The sequence below is a fragment of the Physella acuta genome, unplaced genomic scaffold (genome assembly GCF_028476545.2).
Source record: "Physella acuta isolate Inbredline_101_S28 unplaced genomic scaffold, ASM2847654v3 ptg000017l, whole genome shotgun sequence".
Taxonomy (NCBI): Eukaryota; Metazoa; Mollusca; class Gastropoda; family Physidae; genus Physella; species Physella acuta.
Window position 1 is genome coordinate 3434802 of NW_026731537.1, and position 18083 is coordinate 3452884.

An 18083-nucleotide genomic window follows, 5' to 3' on the forward strand; every position below is an offset into this window, starting at 1 on the left:
AAAGCTTGTAAAAAATAAATACACAATCTAATTAGTAACGATAAAAATTACAGATTTTATGATTATGTGTTTTATCTAATCTAATTGCTAGTCTAGCGACCTTTGTAACCAGAAAATCACGAGTTCGGATCGTTGGATCGAGACCGTAATGTCTGCGCCTGACCTAACTACCCCTCAAGTCCAAATGAGGTAGTGTGATGGTTGGGGGGGGGGGGGAAGCCTGGGGGAGCCTGGGGGCTGGTTAATGTATGGGGGAGAAAAATGCTCGAGTCTCAACACCGGCCCAATCTACCCGGCTGCTGAAGTTGAGCCGGTAATCAATGTTTGAGAGAGAGAGAGAGTTACATTTTCTTCAGTGACTGTTTTAGTGACCTCCCTTGAAAGATCTGCAGACCACGTCAGAATTGCTTGCCACCATAGAGTCCCTACAGTCGTCGATATGACTAGGCTCGCTGCTACAGGTAGAGGACTACTGTGTATACCCCCCCCCCCCACACACACACCAACACATAAGTACTCACACGCACGTACACAGATATAGACACACACACATAATCGAAACGTGAGAACACGTCAGAAACCGGTAAAAATTCATAATAAATTAGTTAATTAGTGCTAATTAAATTTCTCTTTTTATGTCTACTAATCTTTAATTTATTTTTAAAGAAACTCGAAGAGTTAAGACGAACTACTGGTCTACGTATAAAGTGGTTGAAATATGTGTGAGGAGCAGGTCTAGTTTGTGTGGGGAGCTGGTCTAATTTGTGTGGGGAGCAGGTCTAGTTTGGGTGGGGAGCAGGTCTAGTTTGTGTGGGGAGCAGGTCTAGTTTGTGTGGGGAGCAGGTCTAGTTTGGGTGGGGAGCAGGTCTAGTTTGTGTGGGGAGCTGGTCTTGTTTGTGTGGGGAGCAGGTTTAGTTTGTGTGGGGAGCAGGTCTAGTTTGTGTGAGGGGCAGGTCTAGTTTGTGTGGGGAGCAGGTCTAGTTTGTGTGGGGAGCAGGTCTAGTTTGTGTGAGGGGCAGGTCTAGTTTGTGTGAGGGGCTGGTCTAGTTTGTGTGGGGAGCAGGTCTAGTTTGTGTGGGGAGCAGGTCTAGTTTGTGTGGGGAGCAGTTCTAGCTTGTGTGGGGAGCAGGTCTAGTTTGAGTGGGGAGGTCTAGTTTGTGTGGGGAGGAGGTCTTGTTTGTGTGGGGAGGAGGTCTTGTTTGTGTGGGGAGCAGGTCTTGTTTGTGTGGGGAGCAGGTCTTGTTTGTATGGGGAGCAGGTCTAGTTTGTGTGGGGAGCAGGTCTAGTTTGTGTGGGGAGCAGGTCTATTTTGTGTGGGGAGGTCTAGTTTGTGTGAGGGGCAGATCTAGCTTGTGTGGGGAGCAGGTCTAGTTTGTGTGGGGAGCAGGTCTAGTTTGGGTGGGGAGCAGGTCTAGTTTGTGTGGGGAGCAGGTCTAGTTTGTGTGGGGAGCAGGTCTAGTTTGTGTGGGGAGCAGGTCTAGTTTGTGTGGGGAGCAGGTCTAGTTTGTGTGGGGAGCAGGTCTAGTTTGTGTGGGGAGCAGGTCTAGTTTGTGTGGGGAGCAGGTCTAGTTTGTGTGGGGAGCAGGTCTAGTTTGTGTGGGGAGCAGGTCTAGTTTGGGTGGGGAGCAGGTCTAGTTTGTGTGGGGAGCAGGTCTAGTTTGTGTGGGGAGCAGGTCTAGTTTGTGTGGGGAGCAGGTCTAGTTTGTGTGGGGAGCAGGTCTTGTTTGGGTGGGGAGCAGGTCTTGTTTGTGTGGGGAGCAGGTCTAGTTTGTGTGGGGAGCAGGTCTTGTTTGGGTGGGGAGCAGGTCTAGTTTGTGTGGGGAGCAGGTTGTGTTGGGGAGCAGGTTGTGAGGGGAGTAGGTCTAGTTTGTGTGGGGAGTAGGTCTAGTTTGTGTGGGGAGCAGGTCTAGTTTGTGTGGGGAGCTGGTCTTGTTTGTGTGGGGAGCAGGTCTAGTTTGTGTGAGGAGCAGGTCTTGTTTGTGTGGGGAGGTCTAGTTTGTGTGGGGAGCTGGTCTAGTTTGTGTGGGGAGCAGGTCTAGTTTGTGTGGGGACCATGTCTAGTTTGTGTGGGGGCAGGTCTAGTTTGTGTGGGGAGCTGGTCTAGTTTGTGTGAGGGGCAGATCTAGCTTGTGTGGGGAGCAGTTCTAGCTTGTGTGGGGAGCAGGTCTAGTTTGAGTGGGGAGGTCTAGTTTGTGTGGGGAGGAGGTCTTGTTTGTGTGGGGAGGAGGTCTTGTTTGTGTGGGGAGCAGGTCTTGGTTGTGTGGGGAGCAGGTCTTGTTTGTATGGGGAGCAGGTCTAGTTTGTGTGGGGAGCAGGTCTAGTTTGTGTGGGGAGCAGGTCTAGTTTGTGTGGGGAGGTCTAGTTTGTGTGAGGGGCAGATCTAGCTTGTGTGGGGAGCAGGTCTAGTTTGTGTGGGGAGCAGGTCTAGTTTGGGTGGGGAGCAGGTCTAGTTTGTGTGGGGAGCAGGTCTAGTTTGTGTGGGGAGCAGGTCTAGTTTGTGTGGGGAGCAGGTCTAGTTTGTGTGGGGAGCAGGTCTAGTTTGTGTGGGGAGCAGGTCTAGTTTGTGTGGGGAGCAGGTCTAGTTTGTGTGGGGAGCAGGTCTAGTTTGTGTGGGGAGCAGGTCTAGTTTGTGTGGGGAGCAGGTCTAGTTTGGGTGGGGAGCAGGTCTAGTTTGTGTGGGGAGCAGGTCTAGTTTGTGTGGGGAGCAGGTCTAGTTTGTGTGGGGAGCAGGTCTAGTTTGTGTGGGGAGCAGGTCTTGTTTGGGTGGGGAGCAGGTCTTGTTTGTGTGGGGAGCAGGTCTAGTTTGTGTGGGGAGTAGGTCTAGTTTGTGTGGGGAGCAGGTCTAGTTTGTGTGGGGAGCAGGTCTAGTTTGTGTGGGGAGCAGGTTGTGAGGGGAGTAGGTCTAGTTTGAGTGAGGAGCAGGTCGAGTTTGTGTGGGGAGCAGGTCTAGTTTGTGTGGGGAGTAGGTCTAGTTTGTGTGAGGGGCTGGTCTAGTTTGTGTGGGGAGCAGGTCTAGTTTGTGTGGGGAACTGGTCTAGTTTGTGTGGGGAGTAGGTCTAGTTTGTGTGAGGGGCTGGTCTAGTTTGTGTAGGGAGCAGGTCTAGTTTGTGTGGGGAACTGGTCTAGTTTGTGTGGGGAACTGGTCTAGTTTGTGTGGGGAGCAGGTCTAGTTTGTGTGGGGAACTGGTCTAGTTTGTGTGGGGAGTAGGTCTAGTTTGTGTGAGGGGCTGGTCTAGTTTGTGTGGGGAGCAGGTCTAGTTTGTGTGGGGAACTGGTCTAGTTTGTGTGGGGAACTGGTCTAGTTTGTGTGGGGAGCAGGTCTAGTTTGTGTGGGGAGCAGGTCTAGTTTGTGTGGGGAGCAGGTCTAGTTGAAATGTGTGGGGAGCAGGTTTAGTTTGTGTGGGGAGCAGGTCTAGTTTGTGTGGGGAGCAGGTCTAGTTGAAATGTGTGGGGAGCAGGTTTAGTTTGTGTGGGGAGCAGTCTAGTTTGTGTGGGGAGCAGGTCTAGTTTGTGTGAGGAACAGGTCTAGTTTGTGTGAGGGGCAGGTCTAGTTTGTGTGGGGAGCTGGTCTAGTTTGTGTGGGGAGCAGGTCTAGTTTGTGTGGGGAGCAGTTCTAGCTTGTGTGGGGAGCAGGTCTAGTTTGTGTGGGGAGCTGGTCTAGTTTGTGTGGGGAGCTGGTCTAGTTTAAATGTGTGAGGTGCCGTCTAGTTTGTGTGGGGAGCAGGTCTAGTTTGTGTGGGGAGCAGGTCTAGTTTGGGTGGGGAGCAGGTCTAGTTTGTGTAAGGAGCAGGTCTAGTTTGGGTGGGGAGCAGGTCTAGTTTGTGTGGGGAGCAGGTCTAGTTGAAGTGTTCTCGACCAGCGCTACTGTTAATGGATCACTTCTGCTAACCATCGTATGGCTCTTGTGTCCCGTGGGTCGGGTTCTCGCACGCGCCGCCTGCCGCCCTGGGTGGCTGATGCACCCCCCGGGTCTCGTACTGGGGTGGTCCAAGATGTTCTATCCCGAATGTTCCAGCGTGTTAGGGAATCCATCTTGAAGGTTGAACTTTGATGAAAAACTATCAGTATTCAAAGTTTTTGTACTGGTAGGTTTCAATGTATGGGGCTAATATTACAAATAGGGCTAACATTACAAATAGGGTTAACATTACTAATAGTTCTAACATTACTAATGATAATAGGCCGCTAGCTGTGAGTGATCATGAGTGATAAACTTCGTGTTTCTTTATTAAAATTTAAATGACATCACTAGAATAACATTTTCGTCTAAAATTATAAAAATTAAATTTTAAATCGTAGTTATATCACATTAAGTTGCCAAGTTACGTCATATTACTCATGAAAGTGTCAAGTTTCGAGTTAAGCCATAACAGGCTCAGTCCATCTAGTATAAAAAGACTTGTTGCTCATAAGGTTTACATCGCCAATAGGTCTGAGATTGCTAATTGGTCTCACATTGCTAAAAGGACTAATATAGCTAATAGGGCTAACATAGCTAATAGGGCTAACATAGCTAATAGGGCTAACACAGCTAATAAGGCTAACATAGCTAAAACGGCTAACAACTTAAAGGGCTAACACAGCTATTAGGGCTAACATAGCTAATAGGGCTAACATAGCTAATAGGGCTAACATAGCTAATTGGGCTTACATAGCTAAAAGGTAGACAGTGTCTATTTGGCCAATCAGAAAATGTAGGTCTCCATGTAGCTCAGTACCTCACTAGTTGCTGCAAGTCTACCCAGCTACACTTAAAATATATCAAGCAGGTGAGCTGTTTTTGATGGATCCACATCTCAAATTTTATTTCTGAACTTACTCACCCATTAAACAGACGCAGTACCGCACCTAATTAATCAGAGGCGCGTGGACCATCGTGTGCATCGTGAGCTGATATCAAAATATTTTTTTACCTGCCGTTACATGGAATGGTAAGGTGGGGGGGATAGACGTGTCTTGTTCTATCGGCTGGTGGGGGTGGCGTGTGTGTGTGTGTGTGTGTGTGTGTGTGGAGGGAGGGAGGTCTGCCTGTAGTTTCACACCCATCCTTGTTTGTCTGTGCCGATTGATGGTGAAATTGTCGGAATTCTTTGATTATCATCCCTGCATGTTATAAGTGCACTTTTCTCTTCAACTTTCATCAATGCCTGGTTAGACTGGCACTGTCTTCTTTAACCAGCACCAACGTTTGCTTAAGGATCAGGTTTTTTCTTCTCTCCCTATCTTACCCCCACGCCCACTCAACGACCCCCCCCTCCCCTTTGATATTCACTTAACAAATACTGATACCACAAGGAACATCGAACTCGTGCCAATACACTTAATTAGTCTCATTATAATCATAACCTACAAACTTTAGATAAGCAAAAACCTATTTATCGAAATTCTAATCTTAACAAGTGAAACGTTTTTTTATAAAAATATTTGTAATACCAGATTATATAAAGATTATATAAAGATTATGTAAAGATTATGCAAAGATTATACACAGATTATATAAAAATTATATAAAGATTATGTAAAGATTATATAAAGATTATATAAAGATTATATAAAGATTATATAAAGATTATGTAAAGATTATATAAAGATTATATAAAGATTATATAAAGATTATATAAAGATTATATAAAGATTATATAAAGATTATATAAAGATTATATAAAGATTATATAAAGCGTTACCCCTAGTTTACCTATTTATACGTTTCATACGTGGCCTAATCTGCTAAGCTAAAGGTAGAGAATGCAAGTTTTACGAGAATGGTGACGCCAGTTTAATCTTCACACCCACCTCCCCCATCCCCTCAACCCCACCCCTAATTGAATTGCCAGACAGCAAGGGTTTGATACCTACCTACCCTATCTCCCAGAATTCCAGGTTCTTATCAATGTTTACCAAGAAATAAAACTGCGCTTTAAAGTTTCTTGTTCCGTGTTTACAACAGCAAAAATTTAACGGCACATTTTTTAAAAAATCCATGCCATGTTTGTACTTATGTGATGGCCAAATATGTACTGCTAGATGACCCCTAATTTTCAAGTTCCCCCCCCCCCCCACCCTTTACTCCACCCCAGGAGCAACAAGTCAGAAAGAAACCTGGTTCATGACTTTCTAGAAAGAATGGGCGAAAATGCCGAGACCGGTCACAACGTTCTGTCCGCGTCAGTAGCGACAACACTTGTTGTGTGGACCTCTTGCGTCATCACGTCACCCGCGGTGGGGGGGGGGGGGGGAAGAGGGTGAGGGTAACATGTCGAGACAGAGTCTATTTTAGCGCCACCCTAAAGTACAGACACCTTGCACGTGCATGCTGCCATATGACCTCATTCAACAGGTGTCTCACCTGCTCTACTCACCTGGAATGTAGGGGGGGGGGTCACCTAACACCTGTACAAGAGGTATCGGGAAAAGCTGACTTTTGTGTATCGGGAAAAGCTGACTTTTGTGTATCGGGAAAAGCTGACTTTTGAGTATCGGGAAAAGCTGACTTTTGTGTATCGGGAAAAGCTGACTTTTGTGTATCGGGAAAAGCTGACTTTTGTGTATCGGGAAAAGCTGACTTTTGTGTATCGGGAAAAGCTGACTTCTGTGTATCGGGAACAGCTGACTTTTGTGTATCGGGAAAAGCTGACTTTTGTGTGTCGGGAAAAGCTGACTTTTGTGTATCGGGAATAGCTGACTTTTGTGTATCGGGAAAAGCTGACTTTTGTGTATCGGGAAAATCTGACTTTTGTGTATCGGGAAAAGCTGGGTTTTGTGTATCGGGAATAGCTGACTTTTGTGTATTGGGAAAAGCTGTCGGAAAAAGCTGACTTTTGAGTATCGCGAAAACCTGATTTTTGTGCATCGGGAATTTTTTTTAAATTTTTTCTTTTTTTTTGTTTCTTTGTTTTCGGAAAAGCTGACTTTTTTGCATGGGCAATACGGTTTTAAATTACGAACATCACTAGAATACATTCTCGGCTAAGTTTGTGAAACTTAAATTGTTAGTCATAGATTTAGTTCGAATTCAGCAAATTGCGAATTTTTGATATGCATCAAAACAGTTCCAGACTATCGGGTTCAAACAAAATGTCAGTTCGTTTTGTCAGATCCACGTTACTGTTGGCACGTTTATCTGGAGTCCTTTTGTCATCAAACACTTTTTGTGGTAGCCTCAAAAAGCGACGGCCAGCTTTTATTTGGGCTGATTGGCGTAGTAGCGTGGTCATAGTAGCGTGGACATAGTTAAATTTAATTTTAGTAATTTGTTAGTTTACTTGTACTGAAACAATTTGTTACTTTACTTAAACTGAAATATTTATGTTAGTTCACTGAAACTGAAACAGTTTGTTATTTTAATGAAACAATTTGTTACTTTACTCAGAGTCGTAGCGACCCTTCTTGGCGCCCGGGGACAAACTTTCAATTTGGCGCCCCCCTCGGGAGCTAGTTTTCAATTTACACCCCCCCCCCCCCCCTCTCAAACTTTCGATTTGCACCCTTCCCCTCAAACTATTTATAATGCAAAAATGCAGCTAAATGACATTTCAATTTGTTTTTACAACCCATTTTGGCGCCCCCTAAGGTCGCGCCCGAGGACATATGTACCCCCATGCCCAACCCCGCCCCTCCCCCACCCCATCGCTACGCCTCTGACTTTACTTAAACTGAAATATTTTGTTAGTTTACTGAAACTGAAACAATGTGTTAGTTTACTGAAACAATTTGTTAGTGTACTGAAACTGAAACAATTTTTTAGTTTACTGAAACAATTTGTCAGTTTACTGAAACTGAAACAATTTGTCAGTTTACTTATACTGATAGAATTTGTCACTTTACTCCCACTGACTTAGTTAAGATGCAATCGGCGATACCATCCGTGGGATCAGCTGTTTTATAATTCTAAACTCGTATTTCACTTCACGAGGTAAAACAAATACACCCAGGTTTTTTTTTTTTTAATCTAACATCATTGGCCTCCCATACTCGCCGGGATAAAAATAGCTCCGCGCGCATTGTGTCTCGTACTAAAAAAAAAACGCCGACGCTTGGGTGAGGCGCGCGCGTAGGAGCTCCGTGAATCGTCGATGATGAAAGCGAGGCGAGACGGGGGTGGAGGGTGAAAGCGAGACGGGGTGGGGGTGGTATATGATAGAAGATAGTACGAGCCGGCTAGTCAATGTGAGTGGTAAGTCCAGCAGTCACAACACCGGGTTTTTTTACTGCTGTGGTGTAGGACTCATTGCTTCGTGTGTATTTCTATTGGCAAAATATAACAACTCGCTCGATGAAAAGATTCATTGCTTACATTTTATACTTACATTCTGTAAAGTGTGAGTTCTTATAGGAAAACCCGTTTCTTAGCCCTTGTTCTGGAAATATATATATCACATAAGAAGGTAAGATTTCAATTTAATCAGTATATAATTATTATAATTAGTAATTAGCTTTTTATCTAATTATAACTAATTGAATCTCAATTATTTGAGGTGTGTGCATGCACGTGGAGTTTGGGAGGTGTGATGACTTGATGAGATGTGTGTATGTGTGTGGAGAGGGGGTGCTTGTTTTGTCCTGACGCCGGGTAAGGGGGGGGGGGGGTAAGGAATTACAGGGATTACCTGAGTGAATCATAGCTCCAGCAATGTGATCGGAAACTGACATTAACTGTCGGGGGTAGAGAGGTGGGGGAGTTTCGCGCCTTTTCTTGACTACCGGGTAACAGTACAATGGTTTAATTACTAGTTAATTACTAGTTAATTAAGAAACACCATTAAAACAAACATAACAATCAATTTAAATGGAGTTTTTTCTAGAAATTTCTTTTATTTACAATCATCACACAAAACAACACAAAACACAACACAAAGCAACATAAAACACGGAATGTCTCCTGTTTGATGTAGATTATTATTATACTGTTGGCCGTGTAAAATAAATAGACAAAAACAACTAAGGATGGATATATTAATTTAAAAAAAAACACTCGATAATAATGAAGTAACTGATAATTGTGTTGTAGTTGCTAGGCCTAGTATAATACGACAGCTGTTATAAGAAGGAATGGGTGGGTTGGAGGGGGGAGATGAAAATACAAGGAAAACGAGTTTGTGATGTTTTATTAAAATCTAGTTACGCAGCACGCTAGAAACCAAAACACGCCGGTTTGGTTTTATAAATCATATCTGTGTAACGTTTGGAAAACGGTGTTCTTGTTATTTTATAATTATGTGTGTAGCAACATTGCAACTATACCAGCATGTTTTAATCAGGGTAACAATGTAATTAGCTTATAATTAGCCGGTTCAACCATGCGTGACGCCACTCACAAACTTGCACGCGCGGGTCTGTTGAGTGCTCAACCGTGACATTCCTTAGGTAGCTACAAATGTGTGGGTGGGTGTGGTAGTATGTGGTGGTGTGTGGTTGTTGTGTGGGTGAGTGTGGTAGTATGTGGTGATGTGTGGTTGTTGTGTATGTGGGTGTGGTAGTGTGTGGTGATGTGTGGTTGTTGTGTGTGGGTGTGGTAGTGTGTGGTGATGTGTGGTTGTTGTGTGCGTTAGCTTGTGGTGCTGTGTTGTGTTTTAGCCGTGATTGTGTGTGGTTGTTAATGTGGGTTTCTGATTGTGGTTGTGTCGGTGGTGTAAATTGGTGGTGCTATCTGGTGGTCCCACAGTGGTTGATGTGTTGTCAAATATGTGGTTGTGAGTGTGGTGGAGGTGAATATGTGAAACAATGTGGTCATGTTTTGTTGTACAGATGTTATGGGCATCTAATGGTGATTGTTTTCAATTGTTTAAAGAACAGTTTAATCGAGCAAAGTCATCTTCAATCAATTCCAAAACCTTCCTGTCACCCAACTACATACAGTGTGCACAATCATTTTTCTCAATGACAACATAAAAATGTCTGTTACATGTAACATCGCGTATCACAGACATGTAGGCCTACACTTTAAAAAGAACAATAATGTGTATCTAGAATTAGGTATCCCGAACAACTATACACGAACTTTGCTCTTACTTCTATTTTTAAATCTGTTTGACACCAGACCCCGCCCCACCCACACCCCCAGCCCACCCACACCCCCGCCCCCACTGATACACGACATGCCGTTACTCACTCTACACACGATTCAACATGCACGTGCATTTTACAAGCACTTGATGACCTCAGGGACAAGTGCTCACTTTGATGTTCAAGTGGTCGCGACACTCACTTACAGATGATGTATAGGATGAGTCGAGGTTTGCTACTAGTACTCACGTATAGGATGAGGCGAGATTTCCTTCTAGTACTCACGTATAGGATGAGGCGAGATTTCCTTCTAGTACTCACGTACAGGATGAGGCAAGATTTGCTTCTAGTACTCACGTATAGGATGAGTCGTGGTTTGATTCTAGTACTCACGTATAGGATGAGGCGAGATTTCCCAATAGTACTCACATATAGGATAAAGCACGATTTTCCAATAGTACTTACGTATAGAATGAGGCGAGATGTGCCACTAGTACTGACGACGAGTCGAGATTCTCCACCTTCCATTAATGAATCAACTCCTGATAAAACACACAAAAGCCTATGTACATGATCTTACGATAATGTTCTTACAGAAATGACTGATATATTTCAATACAGAAATGATATAAACATCAGTACCAAAAGATGTGTTGACATGTCAATACGAATACGACTTAAAAACTCGTCAGTAAAAAGTTGCTGATTATGCACCTGTTGCACCTAATCCTGGCCTTTCCTTAAATGTTCGACTCACTAGTGAGTACTGACGGAATCCTGTGATTGTTTTTTTTAATCTCTTAACTGTGATCGTCTTTTAATTTTTGAACTCGGGGAAATAGGCGCTCGTTAAATAAATAGTTCGACTTGAGTTGTTTGTACACATGGTATCCGACATGCGGCATCCAACACACGGCATCCAACACACGGCATCCAACACACGGCATCCAATACACGGCATCCAACACATGGCATCCAACAGAAGTAATTCAACAAGCGTGATCCATCGTGCCTCATCTAACACACGGCATTCAACGTGCGTCATCCATCATATGGCATCCAAGGTACGTCATCCATCATGCGTTATCCAACATTGTGTTTTCAAACACGTATCCAACGAACGTCATCCAGCTTACGGTATCCAACATGTGTCATCTATCACACTCGATAAACTCAGCTTATGAAATAAAATTGATGGACACAGGTGGCATTAATACATGGCATCAGACACATGACATCAGACACATGTCATCATTCACATGACATCAAACTGGGGTCATCAAACACATGACATCAGACACATGACATCAAACACATGACATCAGACACATGACATCAAACACATGACATCAAACACATGACATCAAACTGGGGTCATCAAACACATGACATCAGACACATGACATCAAACTGGGGTCATCAAACACATGACATCAGATACATGACATCAAACACAAGTCATCATTCACATGGCATGATTTAAACACAGAAAACAACACGCCCACATCACAAACAAAATAACATAGAAAAGTTAACTCACCACACCGTGTTGATCACACATGTCATCCATATGACATCAGCAACGTGTCATCCATATGACATCAGCAACATGTCAGATACCTAATTGGTAGGAGATCGATGACATGTCTTAAAGACAAATGACATACGAGGTCACCCGCCAATTGATACAACTTACTATATGACATGTCACACCTTGATTAAAGACAGTCTAGATCCACTACATTTCACCAAGTTGATCCTGTAATGTTTTAGCTACGTGGGTACCAAGTCTACATAGACCTAAACGACCTAGCTTCTTGTGACACCGTGGAACATCAGTGAGCACCAAGTCTACATACACCACCTACCTAGCTGCTTGTAGCACGATGGAACATCAGTGAGCACCAAGTAAACATACACGACCTAGCTGCTTGTAGCACGATGGAACATCAGTGAGCACCAAGTAAACATACACGACCTAGCTGCTTGTAACACCATGAAACATCAGTGAGCACCAAGTAAACATACACGACCTAGCTGCTTGTAACACCATGAAACATCAGTGAGCACCAAGTAAACATACACGACCTAGCTGCTTGCAGCACCATGGAACATCAGTGAGCACCAAGTAAACATACACGACCTAGCTGCTTGTAACACCATGAAACATCAGTGAGCACCAAGTAAACATACACGACCTAGCTGCTTGTAACACCATGAAACATCAGTGAGCACCAAGTAAACATACACGACCTAGCTGCTTGTAACACCATGAAACATCAGTGAGCACCAAGTAAACATACACGACCTAGCTGCTTGTAACACCATGAAACATCAGTGAGCACCAAGTAAACATACACGACCTAGCTGCTTGTAACACCATGAAACATCAGTGAGCACCAAGTCTACATACACCACCTACCTAGCTGCTTGTTACACGATGAAACATCAGCACCTTCTGTCAGAGACTAGTGCCAGAAAAGGCTGGCATAAAAATCTACTGCAGACTTTGTAGGTCGGATCTTAGGCTCAAACTAGGCTCAGAACACGAATATGTTCCGTACAGCAAGCTAATATGCTGTGATACAGTTTTATAAAGCTTGAGAGCCAGGATACATAGGGGTCCCACCGCTGCTATAGAAAGACTCAACCTAGGCTCAAAACACGAATATTTTCCGTACAGCAAGCAAATATGTTGTGATACCGTTTTATAAAGATCGACAAGCAGGATACATACGTGTCCCATCGTTACTATTGAAAGATTAAGAATCCGTTAAAAAAAAACACAAAGTTTTACAGAGGCAGGTAGACAAAACAACAAGGCCTAAAACTACAGGTGGTTTACCTTAATTAGAGTCATTAACTAATCCACTTAATTAGTAGCATACAAGCCAGGCTGATGAAATGTTTAGTGACGTGTACATTATTTTCTGGTTGGTACAGAAATGTGTACATGAAGATTTGTGCACGGTGAATGACGAATAACACGGCATCACCATATACATGTGGGACAGTAGTGCAGACCTACTATGTTTATCCTAGGTGGGATAGTAGTGTACAAGTACTATGTGTATTCCTTGTGGGATAGAGTAAAATTGCTGTTTATCCCTGGTTGGATAGTATCACAAAGGTACCGTGGTACTGTTTACTACAGGTAGGAGCTAGTAGCGTACAGGTAGAGAGTTTATTGCTACAGGTAGGGGGAGAGAACCAATGTTATTACATCCTGCTACTAATGGAACTTGGGGTCTGAACCTTGAAATAACGGAACACTCAAACACTGTGCTGGTGTGAGTAAACAAAATAAGGCAAGCTACCTTCTGGTGAGATAGGGTTGTCTATTAGTGGATGGTTGGGTTGGCTGTTAGTGGGTGGTTGGGTTGTCTATTAGTGGGTGGTTGGGTTGGCTGTTAGTGGGTGGTTGGGTTGTCTATTAGTGTGTTGTTTGGTTGTCTACATGTGTGTGGTTGGATTGGCTGTTAGTGGGTGGTTTGGTTGTCTATTAGTGGGTGGTTGGGTTGTCTATTAGTGGGTGGTTGGGTTGTCTATTAGTGGATGGTTGGGTTGTCTATTAGTGTGTGGTTTGGTTGTCTATTAGTGGGTGGTTGGGTTGTCTATTAGTGGATGGTTGGGTTGTCTATTAGTGAGTGGTTGGTTTGTCTATTAGTGTGTGGTTTGGTTGTCTACATGTGTGTGGTTGGGTTGTCTGTTAGTGGTTGGTTGGTTTGTCTGTATGTATGTGTGTGTTTGGGTTGTATATTAGTGGGTGGTTGGGTTGTCTATTAGTGGGTGGTTGGGTTGTATATTAGTGGGTGGTTGGGTTGTATATTAGTGGGTGGTTGGGTTGTATATTAGTGGGTGGTTGGGTTGTATATTAGTGGGTGGTTGGGTTGTCTGTATGTGGTTGATCTTCCTCTTTATGTGTGTGGTTGGGTTGTCTGTATGTATGTGTGCAGTTGGGTTGTATATTAGTGAGTGGTTGGGTTGTCTGTATGTGGTTGATCTTCCTCTTTATGTGGGTGGTTGGGTTGTCTGTAAGTGGGGGTAGGTTTGAATGAAGAAAGAGAAGAGCATCGTACTCACGGTCGTCCATCGTGCCATCAGAAAGTATTGCCGATTGACAAACGTGTGTACATCAGAGAGTTACTACACATGATTACATGTGTGTACTGACTTTTAATCCTTTCGTTACAAAACATCAACACATTCATCATCAACACACTAAACATCAATAAACTAAATATCAGCACACTACACACCCACGCGTAAAACTACACACTATACATCAACAAGTCAAACATCAACACACTAAACATCAACACACTACACATCAACACACCGAACAAACATCAGCAAGTCAGCAGATGACGTCACCACATGCTGATATAAATATACCTAGACATTCAACAAAAACACATCACAGAGAACATATTGAGCTATTGTATCTTGTTAACGGTTATTGCATTTTTGTTTTGCTAATGTTTTACGCATGACTTGTTTTCGTATCGATTTGAATCGAACAACTTGTGAAATGACATCACATCAAACCGATACAGGTACAGCCCTAGGCAGTTACTGTATTGTATATGCTAGTCGTGTCATATGTCATTCTCTCTTGTCTTAAAGCTTAGGTGTCGTCATCAGTTGACATCTGGATGACCGTTGCTGCAATACTGACATACTGACTGACCATTGCTGCCATCTGACTGACCATTACTGCCATCTGTCATCTGACTGACCATTATTGACATCTGACATCTGACTGACCATTACTGCCATCTGACATCTGACTGACCATTACTGCCATCTGCCATCTGACTGACCATTACTGACATCTGACATCTGACTGACCATTACTGCCATCTGACATCTGACTGACCATTACTGCCATCTGCCATCTGACTGACCATTACTGCCATCTAACACCTGACTGACAAATTACTGCCAACTGACATCTGATTGACCATTACTGCCATCTGCCATCTGACTGACCATTGCTACCATACTGACATCTGGCTTACCTCTGTTGGCATGACATTTGTCTTCTTCGCATATCTGACTAACAATCATACGCAGGTCGAAACTGACTCGACAAATCTGACAACACTCTATATAAATAAAAGTACGGAAGTCGAATCTTTTATTACACTCTATATAAATAAAAGTACGGAAGTCGAATCTTTTATTACACTCTATATAAATAAAAGTACTGAGATCGAATCTTTTATTACACTCTATATAAATAAAAGTACGGAGGTCGAATCTTTTATTACACTCTATATAAATAAAAGTACGGAGGTCGAATCTTTTATTACACTCTATATAAATAAAAGTACGGAGGTCGAATCTTTTATTACACTCTATATAAATAAAAGTACGGAGGTCGAATCTTTTATTACACTCTATATAAATAAAAGTACGGAGGTCGAATCTTTTATTACACTCTATATAAATAAAAGTACCGAGGTCGAAGCAATTTAAGCGTTTAAAAAAAAACCTATTACGGAGGTGAAAGTTAACAAAGCGACCAAACATGAGTACTGAGGTGAAAGTTAACTCGACAAAGCCACCAAACATGAGTACGGCGTTAATTGGACAAATCCCATGATACAACTGTCAGCTCATATGTCAAGGTTTTGAACTTTAACCCCGAATTTTGTTATTATGTTGTTGACATTGTTTGCGGCTAATTGATTTATGACGGCATGATGTAGGGGCATTGTGTAGGGGCATTGTGTATGGTATGGTGTATGGTATGGTGTATGGTATGGTGTAGGGGCTTGGTGTAGGGGCATGGTGTAGGGGCATGGTGTAGGGGCATGGTGTAGGGGCATGGTGTAGGGGCATGGTGTAGGGGCATGGTGTAGGGGCATGGTGTAGGGGCATGGTGTACGGCGTTGTGGAATTTGTACATGTACATATCATTGTAGGTGTACATTTCTAGCATGTACTTTTATACAACTCTTGGGGTCGATGTGGTCGCGTCAGTTGCTAAACCGAGTAGTCCTGAGTTCAAACCCCTGTGTAGACAAGGCTCGATACCTGCGGAAAGCTACCCATCTAGCAAAGAAAAAATACAAAATCAAACAACAGCTGCCTTGTAGTTTGTCCTTGGATATACTAAGTCAATGGGCGCTAATGCAGAAAGGAAAAGCAATCTGGGATGTAATCCACCACAACCTCAGACTTACGATACTGTGAAATTTTTATTTTTATTTTCTGGTCTACTGTAAATAGTAAAAACCTCTCAGACGCTGCACTAAAACCACCTACACAACAACACATCGCTAACCTGACACACATCACATACGATTGTTCTAAGTACCGCTCATAGTGAAGTTTGAAACAGTGGCCGTCAAGCCTTTAGGACTACAACGTCAACCTTTCACTGAGTCATGTTGACAGGTATTGGACACATTCTTGACAATACTCTGACAAGTCACGGACCAATGATTGCATGCACGCATGATGGCTCAAGGTCACCGCGTCCCAGTACCCGTACCACGTGACTCAACAAGCACGTCACCGTGGTGTCGATTAAAATAATGGCTTTGACATCTATTCCAGGACTTGTTTTCTGCATCTAGTTTACCCCAAACATTCGAAGAAATACACTGAACAATCAATTATTTCCAAACAATCAAGTAATACCCCCCCCCCTCCACATTATTTAGAAATACCCCCATGGGTTCAAAGATTACCAACCAATCTAAAGATATCCCCCCCACACAGTAGGAAGTATCCCACATAATCAGGTAATACAATAATGCCTATCCAGGACCACCCCACACAACCAAAGACCACCCCACACAACCAAGGACCACCCCACACAACCAAGGACCACCCCACACAACCAAGGACCACCCCACACAACCAAGGACCACCCCACACAACCAAGGACCACCCCACACAACCAAGGACCACCCCACACAACCAAGGACCACCCCACACAACCAAGGACCACCCCATACAACCAAGGACCACCCCACACAACCAAGGACCACCCCACACAACCAAGGACCACCCCACACAACCAAGGACCACCCCACACAACCAAGGACCACCCCACACAACCAAAGACCACCCCATACAACCAAGGACCACCCCACACAACCAAGGACCACCCCACACAACCAAGGACCACCCCACACAACCAAGGACCACCCCACACAACCAAGGGCCACCCCACACAACCAAGGACCACCCCATACAACCAAGGACCACCCCACACAACCAAGGACCACCCCACACAACCAAAGACCACCCCACACAACCAAGGACCACCCCATACAACCAAGGACCACCCACACACCAAGGATCACGCCCACACTAAAACACCCCCCCCCCACACACAACCAAGGATCACCCCCACACTAAAACACCCCCCCACACACACACACACTCACCTATTATAACCCACTCACTAGATCGATTCACCCCGTGCTTGCCTAGAGCCAAGGATTAGGTGAGCACACAACCAACAGCACGTGCAGAATAAATTATAATCTTTACTCGTGGCCACGTTGTGTGTTGTTGTCAAGTATTTTTACTGCGTGTTGTCAAGTATTTCTACTGTGTTGTAAAGTATTTCTACTGTGTTATTTCCATCTTGTGCTATTAGTGCTTTTCATCACCTTACAGAATGGCAAACCATTCTTGGAATTTCGCAAGGTAAAAAAAAATATCTATATATATAATTCTCCTCTTCGAGCCGTTAGAAAACAAGCTGCAAACGCTCTCCCTACCTCCCCACCCCTACATGGTTTTAGTGAGCTGTGTTCACTCTAAATGTTTACAAGCAGAGCCAACGATTTTAAACGTAGGGGGGGGGGAGGGGGTGGGGGAAGGAAGGGGGGGGGGGGGGTTATGGTCCTTAACGAGCTACTTATAGTGTTTTAAAGAAATATTTTCAGTGTCAGCGTTGGTACTGTCGAATTCACAAATTATGAATTATTGAAAATTAGAAACAACTAAATAGCGGCGTATGTTATGCCGCGGGCCGGCTCGTGTTCTTTAAAAGCCCAAGTAGTATGTTCGACGTCATGTTTAAATATTACTTTACAATCTTTATAATTGTCCTT